Raw genomic sequence first — 15,284 nt, forward strand, 5'->3', positions numbered from 1 at the left:
GTACACCACACATGCACTGGCCGGTGCATGCGCACGCAGAGACTACTGGCATGCTTTAAGTGCTGGAGGGGCGGAAGTACTTGAGAAGACATCAGGTGGAATATGTCTCTCGCTTTGCCATTGGCAGATATGGTGAGTCAGTCTACTCCCTGGATTGGGGGAGGCCGAGTCAATCCCCAATGGCTTGGGTGGCCACATATTTCCCATGCTGCCCAAGCCTCAAATTAAGCACTGGGAAAAAACACTTCTGGGTCTGCACAACCGCTGCACTGCATGACAGGACGACTGGAATATAGACTCCCAACTAAAAAACATATTAGCACATGCAGGAAGCATGTTGTAAGGAAGGCTATACAACTACATATATATGTATTAAAAAGCTAGTATAGTGGGTATAGAAAACATCCTCCATATTGCTTATTAGTATTTATACCAAAGATAGCTATGTCATTAAACTATTATATATGTCTCTTTGATAAATGGGTCAGCTCTTAAAAATTTCAACCAAAAGAAAGATTTTTTTCCACACATGAGCACATCCATGATATGATTGAACATAAGGGAACTGACAAAACACATCAAATAACCAGACAAATGACTTGTGACTGATCAGATGGAGGTTACTGCATAATGATACCGCAAAATTGGAAAGTGGAATGCCCCCTGTCGAAATACTACAGGGATCAAAATAAAAAAACAAATAATACAACCAAACAGTAATAAGTGTCTCAGGGATCAAATGGTGACAGAACAATCATATGTTAACAGGGCCATAGAAATGAGTGGGCTTTGACTTGATGAGCATTTTAGAGCTACAAGTTTCAAGCAGAAAATCGCTCAGGTGTGAATGGGCCTTAATAATGACGGGTCACAGCGTTAAGCTGTACCAACATGGGCGAGCTCAAAGGGGACACGACAGCCTTCTCGCCTGTCCCCTTTGTTTTCCAGGTCGGGCCGCCGCGGGCAGCAACAGCCGCGGATTGGCTGTCGAAGAAGAGCGCTGATTGGCTGAGCGCCGCCGAGCCTCCCGTGCTGGAGGCTATATAAAGTCCACGGAGTGGCGGGAAGTTGTCAGCTTCCAGTCAGAAGCAGCGCGCACAGCTTCTGTCATGAAGCGCCGCGCGCCTGGAGACCGGGAAGCACTATTGTGCCAGCTGCTTGAGAAAGCAGAGGGCAGCGGTGGCGAGGAATGGCTACGACAGTGCCTGAGGGGGGAGAGTGTCACGGCTCCCCCTGCTCCCGCCCCCCCAGTGCTAACAAAAGGCTCCAAGGCAGCTGGAAGTGGGACAAGAAAGAAGCCCAAAGGCAAGAGTGCGGCTGCCGCCCCTCAGCAACCCGGTCAGAGGAAGGTTGGCAGGCCTGTGACAAGAGGGGCACTCCGGAAGCGGGGGTGCAAAGCTACTCCCCCCCCTGCTATGGAGGCGAGTGAGCAGGTGGTTGCAGTGCAGGGTGATGGAGAAGGTATGTCACCTGCGGCTTCACAGTTTGATGTTTTAGTGGATACTTTAACAAATGTCTTACAGCAGTTTAAAGGGGCACATAGTAGTGGTGCTAATGAGGTTTTACAGTGTGCACAGGTGGCTGGTGCGGGTACAGGTGTGTCAGGGGCACAAAGAGTTTTTGGTGCTGAACAATATTCGCAGCTGCAAAATAAAAGCGCAGCTGGGAGTTATCAGAGTGCACAGGTGGCTGGTGCTAGTTATGACTTGCATGACGGGGAGGTGAGAGAGGATTATGAGGTACAATGTATGGACGATATTGGCGCTGTATGGCAAGATGTGGCTGGCCCTGTTATGCAGGATTCTAGGAGAGTGGCTCCATTTAAAAATGTCAGTCGCCCAAATGTAGTTAACCATGCGGTTCCCCTCAGGTTGTCAGCGACGACAGTTGGGGAATCATCATTTAAGGAACCTCTTCCGTGTGTTTTATCCCCGCTGGGCTTTCACCTACCTAAGGCGGTTAAGGAAAAAATCTGGAGGGGTGAATTTGTGGACTTATTGTCACTTCTGCCCGCTTCTAAGGAGTTCCTTGCAAAAACAGATAAACCAGTTAGTGACAGAGAAGAAGATAGGAGACGGGCGGTCCCTAGGACATTCCAGAACTGGTTACAAGCATTCTGCATTTATGCAGCAGTAATGGGGGAGCGTTTCCCTAATAAGTGTTCCGGCCTGTTCCAGCATGTGGACATAATAGCTGAGGCTTTTCGCCATTTCGGCGGATCAGCTTGGTTCACATATGATGAAAACTTTCGTCAGAAGCTGGCTGTTCACCCCTCGCTGCATTGGGGATCAAAGGACGTAGGCCTTTGGCTCAACCTGATGTTGCCGGCTAAACCACAGTTCACCGCTAGACCACCGGCCAGCCCGGCTCAGTCTACCTTGCGTAAGGGCCTTTGCTTTGCCTTTAATGAGGGCCAGTGCAGGTACCTCACGAATTGTAGATATAAGCACGAGTGCTCATACAGGCTGGGTGCGTACCGCTACAGTAGGTGTTTTCGTAAGTCATCCGCATCCACCTATCAGGCATTGCATGGAAAGAGCACTGACGCCAGTGAACCTAATAAGAATGCGCCCGTGGTTAGACCGTTACCCAGACCACAGGATGGCGGCTCTCTTAGTGGAGGGCTTCAGTGAAGGGTTCTTAGTACCTTCTTTTCAAGGATCAGGCTGTAAAGTCTTTCCAAATGTATTGTCGGCTCGCACGCACGAGAGTGTGGTGCTGGAAAAAATTACGAAGGAGTTGGCAGACGGCAGGATTGCGGGCCCCTTCTCGGCCCCCCCCTTTGTGAATTTCCGCTTATCCCCTTTAGGGATAGTCCCCAAGAAGGAGACTGGTGCTTTCAGGATGATTCACCATCTCTCTTACCCTCCGAAGGCATCGTTAAATGACGAGGTTGCTGAGGTGTTAGCTCCAGTTTGCTACTCTTCCTTTGACGAGGCCCTGGTCATGTTGCAGCGAATGGGCCAAGGTTCCTTGATGGCGAAAGCAGACATCAAGTCGGCCTTCCGCCTTCTACCGGTGCATCCCCAGGGTTTTAACTCGTTAGGTTTTCATTTTCAAGGAAAATTTTTCTTCGATAAATGTATGCCCATGGGGTTCTCTCTATCTTGTTTCTACTTCGAGGTTTTCTCTACATTTCTACACTGGGTTTTCTCCGATAGTTTCCCGCATGGGGCTTCCCTCCACTATCTAGATGATTTTCTTTTCATAGGGGCAAGCGGATCCGACGAGTGCCATGAGGCTTTGCAGTCTTTCTGTAGGATATGTAAGGATTTTGGGGTGCCTCTGGCACAAGAAAAAACTTGTTTTCCTTCCACGACGATAGAATTTCTAGGCATAGTGATCGATTCTGAGAGCATGGAATTTAGGCTGCCGGATCAAAAATTGCAGAAGATGAGGTCATTAATTGAGTCATTCCTATCTAGAAGGAAAGTCCTGTTAAAAGAAGCCCAGTCTCTTCTGGGGCTATGTGCATTCGCAGCAAGAGTCATCCCCATGGCCAGAGTATTCTCCCGCAGATTTTCTTTGTCTATCCGGGGTTTAAGTAACCCACATGCTCATATCCGCTTATCTAAAAGCATTAAAGAAGATCTTAAGATTTGGAATGCTTTTTTAAGCAATTTTAATGGTGCTACAGTGTGGCAACAGGAGTTTAAGACCAGCGGTCAGTTAGAATTTTTCACTGACGCCGCTGGGTCAGTGGGCTTCGGTGCCTTCCTGAATGGTCGTTGGTGTGCGGTTGAATGGCATGAGAGTTGGTTACAAGAAGAAATTTTGCAGAATCTGGTTCTCCTCGAATTATTTCCAGTCATAGTGGCGGTGGTAATTTGGAAGGATGCCTTTGCGAACAAAAGAATACTTGTGCACACAGATAACAAAGGAGTGTTCTTTGCAGTTAATGCTCTGTCTTCCAAGTCGGATCCAGTGCTAAAATTATTACGTTTCTTAGTGTTACACTGCATGCGCTTTAATATTTGGTTAAAAGCTGAGCATATAGCAGGCGTGCATAATAACATCGCCGATGCCTTATCTCGTTTACAGCTGAAGAGGTTTCGGGAGTTGGCTCCGGATGCAGATCAACAGGGGACTCCATGCCCAGATTTCCTCTGGGGCTTGATATGGGAGTGATACTCTACAACCTTAAGAATTCGGTATCGAGTAAGACTTGGCTAGACTATGTTAATTCATGGTCCAGATGGTGTTCCTTTTGTCATAATGGTGGTATGGATCCTATGGATGTCAGTTCTTATTTGGCGTTATCTTTTTTGTCTTCCCTGATTCAGTCTAGCCTTAGTCCAGCGTCAGTGAGCAAGATTCTAGCGGGGGTTTCCTTCTTTCTAAAATTTGCTGGCCTTCCAGCCCTAACTTCATTTTTTCAGGTGTCCCAGGTGCTCAAGGGTTTCAGGAGATCCAATCCCTCTATCGACATCAGGCGCCCCATCTCAATTCCGTTGCTGGTAGACCTCATTGGTTCGCTGGATAAGGTATGCTCTTCTAAGTTCGAGGCTACTCTTTTTGGTGCTGCATTTTCGTTGGCTTTCTTTGGAGCTCTCAGGATTGGTGAGTTTACGGCCGCTAACAAAGGTTCCTTGCCCTTCCTTAGAGCGGATCACGTGTATATCAGTGATGGTTGTTTGTATGTTTTTATTTGTAGGTCCAAGTCTTTCCCGATCGGTAGAGGCCGGTGGCTCTCTCTATCCAGCTCGCCTATCGGAGCCTTATGCCCTGTTCGGCTAGTTAGAGAATATATTCTTGTCAGGCCCGGTTCCCCAGTCTCTTTCTTTGTGCATAATGACTTATCCCCCTTGACCAGGTTCCAATTTTCGGCGTTTTTTTCTTCTTGTCTCAAACATTTGAATCTGTCGGGTTTTCGTTTTTCTTCCCACTCATTTAGAATCGGGGCGGCCACCACAGCAAGCTCTCTGGGTTTTTCTGAAGATAAGTTAAAACTTATTGGTCGCTGGGATAGTTCTAGATATAAGTTGTATGTGCGCCCGGACCTGTTAATACTGTGATTTTTCTTTCAGATCCTTCCAGGAAGGTGGTGTGGATTGTAGGACATTCATACGTGTTCTGGGCCGCCAAGCATTCAGATTCCAGATCTTACTCCTCCAATTTAGGTCTTGATACTAATTCTTTCTTAATTTTATGGTCAGGTATTAGAGGCCTACGATGGCACCAAGTTAAAGATCATCTAGAATATTTATCTACCATCTGGCCAACCCCTCAAATCTTGGTCATCCATGCTGGCGGCAATGACCTGGGTAAAATGGGTACATGGGTCCTCTTGTGTGAGATGAAGAGGGATATTAATTTGATACAGCTAATGTTCCCGTTTGCAATTTTAGCATTTTCTGAAATGATTCCCAGATTGCTGTGGTCTCCCCCGGGTGGCCTGTTTTATTTAGACAGGATCCGGAGGAGACTGAATAGAACTATCCATAGCTTTCTGGCTTCGACCGGCGGAGTGTCTCTCCGCCATTCGGAGTTGGAGGGTTTTATTCCGGGTTTGTTTAGAAACGATAAGGTTCATTTATCACCAATTGGCCTTGATATTTTCAATATGGGACTGCAAGCTTTGATTGAATCAGCCACGGTGTTGGGGGGGCCTCAACCGGCTGATGCTCAGCAGGTTTCGGCCGGTGGGGAGTAGTCGTCCAGCTTTGCTGGATGGACACCTGTTATTGTAACATCTTAGCCAAAGATGGCTTATTTATTTATTATTTAATTATTTATTTAAATAAAATTGTAACCCCCCGTTTATCATAACACCGTGGCCGAATTTTACCACTAATAAAGAAGTGTTGGATTATATTGGTGTGTTAGTCTTTTATTCAGCTACCTTTGTGCTAGCCCATGACGGGTCACAGCGTTAAGCTGTACCAACATGGGCGAGCTCAAAGGGGACACGACAGCCTTCTCGCCTGTCCCCTTTGTTTTCCAGGTCGGGCCGCCGCGGGCAGCAACAGCCGCGGATTGGCTGTCGAAGAAGAGCGCTGATTGGCTGAGCGCCGCCGAGCCTACCGCGCTGGAGGCTATATAAAGTCCACGGAGCGGCGGGAAGTTGTCAGCTTCCAGTCAGAAGCAGCACCCACCCCCCCCCCCTTGTTTTTGGTTTGTCAGCTTAAGTCCTGTGGATTGTCCAAGTTGGGGAGTAGTCGTCCAGCTTTGCTGGATGGACACCTGTTATTGTAACATCTTAGCCAAAGATGGCTTATTTATTTATTTATTATTTAATTATTTATTTTAATAAAATTGTAACCCCCCGTTTATCATAACACCGTGGCCGAATTTTACCACTAATAAAGAAGTGTTGGATTATATTGGTGTGTTAGTCTTTTATTCAGCTACCTTTGTGCTAGCCCATGAGATGGGTAGATATGATCCAGGCTCAGGAGAAACGTTGCCCTTTTTAGCAATCAGTTTTGTGAGTCCCTGTAGGCAGGTAGGAACCACTGGAACAGATCCCATTATATACCTCTGACAGGGTAGAAAGAATGTCATTGTATAAAATTCTGATGTGTATCTATCCAGGCCTGAGACTTTATTTTTTTTGCTAGGCCTTTTATAACCACAAAGACTTCCCTATGTGTTATGGGTGCGATCAGGTTAGTTAGTTGGGAATAAGTGATATTAGGAAGATTTAGCTTCCGATCTATCAGGTCATGGGCCTAAAGGGCAGCATAAAAGCTGTCTTTTAGAGTTATTATATGGGTAGGGTGGTAGGAACCCATACTAAACATAGCCAGTAATTTACTAGCTTTATTCCCATATTTATGGAATTGCAGTTCTGCATACAAATATTTAATGTGTTCTTGTTGCTCTGCCCATCTGTCACACTGGTGTTTGGCTTCATGCCCTGTCTTTTTATGGTTTTGAGTGTTGTTTTGAAGCCCTCTGGGCTGCTCTGAGATTATTGCAAGATTCTTTAAAATGTTTTAATGAATGTTTAATTTTAATAATATTGTATACTGTTTTTCTGCGTATTGTACATTATATTGTGTTTATTTATAAAGAAAAATCATTGTTGCTGTTTTCAGTTCTTTATAGTTCTTTATACTCCTTTTTACTGTGCAAGTGACTTGGACTGTTCACATCACTAGGCTATCCTCCTATGGTTTAGTTTTTTGTCACAACCCTGTTAATTTCTAGTGGGTTATGGAAGCTTGGGGCTGTCAAAGTCAACATAGAAGAATGCAATGCACAAAGAGCAAACTGATGTGCTTTAACCACTTCATTACAGGGCACTTAAACCCCCTTCGTGCCCAGACCAATTTTCAGCTTTCAGCGCTGTCGCATTTTGAATGACAATTGCACGGTCATACAACATGGTACCCAAATTATATTTTTATAATTTTTTTCCCACAAATAGAGCTTTCTTTTGGTGGTATTTGATCATCTCTGTGATTTTTATTTTTTGCGCTATAAACAAAAATAGACAGAAAATTTGGGAAAAAAAAAACACAATGGGGCAGATCCACAGAGCGAGTGCGCCAGCGTATCTACTGATACGCCGGCGCACTTTCAAATTACCCGCGTCGTATCTTTGGTTTGAATCCTCAAACCAAGATACAACGGCATCTGGGTAAGTTCCGACAGTTGTACGTCCTCGTACGCCTTCGCATCTAAGATGCATAACTTCGGCGTCCACTGGGTGGCGTTCACGTCGTTTTCCGCGTCGGGTATGCAAATTAGCTATTTTTCGATGATCCACGAACGTACGAGCGGCCGGCGCATTTTTTTACATCGTCTTTAGTCAGCTTTTTTTCGGCGTATAGTTAAAGCTGGTATTTCGTTGCGTATAGTTAGACCTGCCATGTTAAGTATGGCCGTCGTTCCCGCGTTTAATTAGAATTTTTTTTTTTTTTACGTAAGTCGTCCGTGAATCGGGATGGACCTAATTCACGTCTAAGTTAAAAAAAATGACGTTGTTGCAACGTCATTTCGCGCAATGCACAGCGGGAAATTTAGAAACGGAGCATGTGCAGTTCATTCGGCGCGGGGACGCGCTTCATTTAAATTAAACATGCCACCTAATCGCGATTAGAATTCCACCGCCATAGATAGACTACACCGCCGTAACTTACGGCGCAAATTCTTTGGGGATTCGAACCGGCCAAAAGTAAGTTACAGCGGCGTAGCGTATCTCACATACGCTGCGCCCATCTATTTCTATGTGGATCTGCCCCAATATGTTTTACTTTTTGTTATAATAATATCCCAATTTAAAAAAAAAATTAAATTTCCTCGGTTTAGGCCCATACGTATTCTTCTACATATTTTTGTTAAAAAAATCGCAATAAGCGTATATTGATTGGTTTGCACAAAAGTTATAGTGCCTACAAAATAGGGGATAGATTTATGTTTTTTTTTTTTTTTTACTAATAATGGCGGCGATCTGCGATTTTTTTTGTCAGGCCTGCGATATTGCGTTGGACATATCGGACACTTTTGACACAATTTTGGGACCATTCACATTTATACAGCGATCAGTGCTATAAAAATGCACTAATTACTGTATAAATGTGACTGGCAGGGAAGGGGTTAACACTAGGGGGTGAGGAAGGGGTTAAATGTATTCCCTGGATGTGTTCTAACTGTGTGTGGAGGGGGACTGACTGGGGGAGGGGACTGATCTGTGTCCCTATGTACAAGGGACACGGCATCGGTCTTCTCTCTCCCTGACAGGACGTGGAGCTCTATGTTTACACACAGAGCTCCACGTCCCTGCTGTCACCACCGATCGTGGGTACCTGGCGGACATCGCAGCCACCAGGCACGCGCATCAGCTTCCAAGCGATGCGCTGGGCACAGTGTTTCCCCGCTGCACGCCCCCAGCGGCGCGCGCAGGGAATGTAAATAACAGGACCTCCAGGGACGTCCACCCGGCACTTGAGAGCCGCGCTGTGGATGTCTTTCCTCTATAGCGCAGCTCTCTAGTGGTTAATTTAGACTGTTTATATTTGTTTTTTTTTCACCACTTCAGACTTCACCAAAAGAAGGAACACGAGACTTGCTCATGTTTTGCTTGCTTATAGCGTCTCTACTATGGTTTCGCATCATTTGTGGTTCACCTTTATTTCCCTTTAGCTTTCATTTTTTTGCTTTGTTTTCTTTATTTTATATATTATATATTTTTTTTTTCCCTCGCTCTTATGTTTAATTTTCCTTACTTCCAGTACGAGGGAGTCAAAATCATATCCATTTACAGACATTTAAAAAAAAGACAGAGAAAAAATCCCAGAAGGCTACTCTCTATTTTATCCCTCAATCCCCCCCCACCCCCTGCTACCTCACCGTTGCATCGCTTACACCCGTATTATATTTTCCCTTCCTACATTGGCCCCTATCAGATCTTCACCCTTAAATTTTCTGCATAGCTCCACGATTTCTTGAATTCCTTCCAATGGTCCAATTTCTCTTTTTGAGCTATTTTCCCCTCCTCCAGGCTATTCCTTAGCCCTTCCATGTTATACGTCTCTTCTACCGCATCATTCCACTCCCATATTGATGGGCTTTCCACCTCCTGCCATTTTTTAGGAATCAGCCTTTTGGCTGCATTTAGCAGATGTGGTACTAGAGACTCCTTATAAGGTTTCACCGCTTCCTTCCCTCCATGGAAAAGTACAGTCCAAGGGTCATTATTTATTTCGTTCCTGGTGAAATTTTTAATAAGACCTAAAAAAAAAATCCCAATATTGTTACATTTTTGGGCAATTCCACCATAGGTGTGTCATTGTACCCGGGGACTTACAGCCCCGCCAGCAGTCAGCTGACTGTCCCTCTTTAAATTTACTTAATTTGTCTGGCATTATATACCAGCCCGTTATGCACTTAGGGCTAGATTCAGGTAGGGGGACGTAGGTTTATGTGGGCGTAGCGTATCCTATTTACGCTACGCCTCCGCAACTTAGACGGGCAAGTGCATTATTCATAAAGCACTTGCTCCGTAAGTTGCGGCAGCGTAACGTAAATCTGCCGGCGTAAGCGCGCCAAATTCAAATTGTCAGGAGGTGGGCGTGTTTTATGTAAATAAAACATGACCCCGCGTAAATGACGTTTCTCACGAACGGCGCATGCGCCGGCCATGAACGTATCCCAGTGCGCATGCTCCTAATCACGTCGCAAATAGTCAATGCTTTTGACGTGAACGTAATTTACGCAAAGCCCTATTCGCGAACAACTTACACAAACAACGTAAAAAAAATCCGCCGGGCGCATGTACGTTTCTGAGTCGGCGTATCCAGCTCATTTCCATATTCTACGCTGAAATCAATGGCAGCGCAACCTAGCGGCCAGCGTAAATATGCACCCTAAGATATGACGGCGTAAGAGACTTACGCCAGTCGGATCTTAGCCTAATTTTGGTGTATCTTGCTTTCTAAATACAGAAAGAAGATACGCCGGCACAGATTTGAATTTACGCAGCGTATCAATAGATACGCCGGCGTAAATTCTTTCTGAATCTAGCCCACATAGTTCATTTCTGCGGTCCTATTATCTACAGCCGAGGAGTGAGCCAGTTTCAACATTTTTACTATTGTGATCTTATCCTTCTGTGTTCCTAACTCCCTTTCCCATTTTTTGATGAATGGGGGTATCTCCAGCCCGTCCACTGCTAGTAGTATCTTGTAAAGCCTAGATATAATTCCTTTGTTTTTTTCTGTAATACATACCCTTTCCAATGCTGTAAGCTGTTCCCCAGACCTTAATAGCTGGGGTAGCTTTTGAACAAAGTGGCTTAGCTGTCGATATCTCCATTCATCTATTACCATTAAATCTTCATTGTGTTTTAATTCCTGTAGTGTTATTAATTTCCCTTTTTTAATTATATCCCTTAACTGTGCTTTATCTTTTTTGATCCAATTCCCACCTACTATATTTTTTCCTGGTGCAAAATATTAATTTTCCTTAAAAAAAATGAGAGGTGAATTATATTCCTTATCAATTTGTTTGTGAAATGTGTCCCAAATTTTTAGTGCGTTCCGTGTTACCTCATGAGTGTTCTCGTCTAGTGCTCGAAACTGAGGGGGGTTCCAAATTATACTTCCTAGTTTAACCTTAGACAGTGCATTTTCTAACTTTACCCATCTTTTTCCTGATTGTCTCTGGCCCACTCTACGGCCTTAGACAGCACCGCTGCTTCGTAGTATTTTCTGATATCCGGGACCACAAGTCCCCCATATTTTTTTTCTTGTTTTAAAACCAGGAAAGAAATTCTATGTTTTTTATTCTTCCAAATATAATTCATAATTTAAGATTTTAAGTATTCTAAAGTAGGGTTTCGGCAAAGCGATTGGTATCATCTGAAATTTATAAAGGATTTTTGGGAGGAGGACCATTTTCAAAATATTAATTCGACCTAACCAAGAAATTGGTCTGTTCAATACCCTTTTTATTTCTGTTTTAATTTCATCCAGTAGGGGAATAAAGTTGATTTAGCTAGTTTTATTCCCAAATATTTAATTTCCTTCAGCCAGGGAAACCTAAACTCCATCCTCAGGAGCCGTTCTTCTGACTTACTGATATTTACGTTTAGGATCTCCGTTTTAGTAACGTTAATTTTAAAATTAGAAATATCCCCGTACCGTTTGAGTATTTTTTAATAGATTCGGGATAGACGTTCTGGGGTTGACAACATAGAACAATACGTCATCCGCAAACGCGGATAGCTTATGTTCTTCTTCATCTACTTTAATCCCTTTCACGTCGGGGCTATTACGAATACTGGCCAAAAGGGGCTATAAGGACAACACAAATAAAAGCGGCGAAAGGGGGCTTCCCTGTCTCATGCCGTTTTTCATCATAAATGTTTGGGATAGCCCACCGTTTATTTTTATCCTTGCCATTGGAAGGTGGTACAATGTCTTAATCCAATTTAACATCCTGGGTCCTAGGCCTATAGTTTCCAATGTTTGGATCATGAGTCCCCAGTCTACCCTGTCGAACACCTTTTCCGTGTCAATCGGCAGGAGTAGCCCTGGGGACTTATTCTCTTTCATCTTTTTGAGGAGTAACAATGCTCTCACCCCATTGTCCCTCCCCTCTCTTCCTGGGATAAATCCCACCTGGTCCGGATGGACCAGTGTGGTCATCAGCCGTTTCAGGCGTTCTGCTAACACCTTTGCGATCAGCTTGGTGTCGGCATTTAGCAGCGAAACCGGCCTATACCCAGAGCAAAGCTTTTCATCTTTCCCTTCCTTCGGGTTTACTACGATTGTGGCGGCAAGGGCTTCCCTACACATTTCATATTCCTTCCCTAGACTGTTAAAATATTGGCACATTCTTAGAATCAGTATCTCCTTGCACTTTTTAAAGTAGAGTGTTGTAAACCCATCTGGGCCAGGGCTTTTGCCCGAGGCTGAGTCCGCCAACGCTCCTCTAATTTCTTCCTCCGTTATTGGCTTATCCAGGGTTTGTCCTTTGCTCTGTCCAATGTTAGGCAGTTTTGCCTCTTCTAGAAACTCTTTTGTTTTAATCTTTTTCTCCCCTATCCACCAGTTCTTCTGCTCTACTGAGTACAGCCCCTCGTAGTAATTTTTGAAGGTTGTCCTTTGTTGAATGTACCACCTCTCCCTTTTTATTTTTTATTTTTTTCTATGTAGTTTCTGGCTTTCTTTTTCTGCACCATTCTTGCCAAATTTTTACTGGGTTTAATACCCCACATATACCTTTCTTTTGCAATGATATTCCTGGTAGAGCTCCCTTTGCTTCCCCTGTTTTTTATGTTCGTGTTCAATTTTATATATTTCGGCAATCAGGTTGTTAATTTTTCTACTCCTTTATTTTTTCTTCCTAGCCCCCTCTGAAATCAGAATCCCTCTAATAAAAGCTTTATGGGCTTCCCACAGAGTTGCTTTTGAAACTCCTTCAGTATCGTTTGTCTTAAAATAATAATCCAACTCACTTTTCACCTTGTCTAGGCTAACTTCGTCCAGAATTAGTTCTTCATTCAATCTCCAGGTATGAGATGACCTTTGGTGACCAGGGATGGTCATTGTCATACTCACGGGGGGCATGGTCTGACAGTGAATCGATTTTTATACTCGAGTCCACTATCATTTCCAACATACTATGTTCTACCATGATATAGTCTATTGGGGAGTACGTCCCATGTACAGGGGAGTAAAACGCATATTCCCGCTGTTTTGAGTGTGATATTCTCCAGATATCTATCATCTGGCTTCTATGCATTATATTTTTGATCTTTTTGAGCTGAGCGGTGTTTGTCCCCTGTACCCGGGACCTACTGTCCACTTCCGGCTTCATACAGAAGTTCGAATCTCCTATCAAGATTACCTTTCCTGCCTTGAAATCTTTCAGCTTCCCTAATATTTCGCTGAAATATTTAGTTGGGTTCGCGTTGGGGGCGTATACGTTAGCCATTGTACACTCCATCTCCCCTAGCTTCCCTTTTAAGAAAATAAATCTTCCCTCTGCATCCATCATCCTGTCCTCCAGTGTAATACGCACCCCTTTTGCAAATCCTATTGCCACCCCCCTTGCTCGTTTTGAAATGGTATCCCCATAGTACCATGTCGGGAAGTCTGGGAAATATAATTTAAAGTTCGATTCCAGGGTCAGGTGAGTTTCCTGCAGGAATACTACCTCTGCGCTATACCTTTTTAAGCTCTCTTAATATCTTGTGCCTCTTGGTGGGTGTATTAAGGCCTCTAACGTTGTAAGACAAAAACTTAATTGCAGTCATCCCATCGGCCAACTGGGGTTTCTTTTCTTTCTTAATGAAACAGTGAGGTAGTACCCACTCATCCCATCCCCCCTCCCCTCCCTGCTCCTTCCCACCCCCTCCCTCCCCCCCATCTCCCTCCCCCAACCTCCTCCCCCCCAGTGGCCCTCTAGTGGCCGTTGAACCATCCTTGGTCCACTGGTTCCCTATCCCTGAGGTGGGACTTCGATCGTGCCATCCCTCCCCCCGAATAATCGGGGGGGGGGGGGTGGCCAGGCCCACCCATGGAGCAGGTCTACCAAGTTGAATGCCCTAGCTGCTCCTACCCCTCCGGCACCAAAAGCAGATGGAAACATTGAACAAAAAACACACAAAAAAAAAGGAGAAAAAAGCATAGAAAAGAGAGAGGGGGCGAGGGGGTAAAGAACCCACCCCTCACTCTTCAACCCCTCTCCCTCCTACACCCCTTCCCACTAGACCTATCCTGGCAATTCTGGTATCTATATGTCTAGTTTGTTACAGAAACCTGGGAGATCTTCAGGGAACTTTAACCTCACTGATCTACCCTTATTCGTCCCTATTAGACAGGCCGGAAAAAACCTCAGTTATACTTTAAATTCTGGGCTCTCAGCAGCTCAAAGAGTGGTTTCAAGAGTCGACGTATAGCGAGTGTTTCTGGGGCCAAATCTGTGAAAATTTGTAGTTCATTCCCTTCATATTCCATGGGGGGCTGCCCCCTTAATTTCCTGTTTTGTTTGTTTTTTGGGGAGGATGTGGTTGATTTGTTTTTGTTTTTGGGGGGTTAGTTATGCTTTGGAACTTCTTTTGAACACCGGTATGGCCACAACCCCACTTCAGGTTACATAGCCCCTTTAGTGTCATATTTACATGTGTATATATTAGTTAAACTTTGCCATATTGATTTATTTAATGATGAGTATCCACTCTATAAATGTTCTTTTTGCTGTGGTGTGACATATTAATGAAGAAGACGCTTTGTGTAAATAACAATGCAGCATGCTTTTTACAAGCCCATTTCACAGCATGCCTTTTACAAGCCATTCCAAAAAATAAAATTGTTAATGTGTTCATTTTACAGTGTTACATTTCCATTCATACTTTTCAAACATAAATCCTTGCCTGGAAAAGATGCCTGATGGGCAATACCTTTCTAAATTTTTTTGCCAGGTAGAAAAGTATGTCATGCTCTACCATCTTTATCAGAGTTCGGATTTTAATCTTCACTCTCTGCAATACAGCAAAGTACTATAGCATCATGTGACCTAGTAAGTCATATAATGTATCCTTGTATTTTTGCTATGTGTATTAAATCTAATGGATTTCAACAATGCTATGATGACCATTATTGGGTGTTGCTGTTACTAACAGACAACTACATATTTGTGTTTAATTTGCTAAAGTAGTAGAGCATGCTCACATCTCCCCTTTTTTTCTCCCACAAGTAAACTTACCTTTCTCCCAGCTTTCACATTTTCACTGTCTTGAGCAAAGTGTCATGGCTGCAGGATGGTCTCAATAAACTTAACTTATTGCTTGGTGTTTCTGTAGAAAGGTCTGGTGTTTTGAAAAGGTGCCC

This window comes from Rana temporaria, chromosome 5 (assembly GCF_905171775.1).
Source record: "Rana temporaria chromosome 5, aRanTem1.1, whole genome shotgun sequence".
NCBI classification, from domain to species: Eukaryota; Metazoa; Chordata; class Amphibia; order Anura; family Ranidae; genus Rana; species Rana temporaria.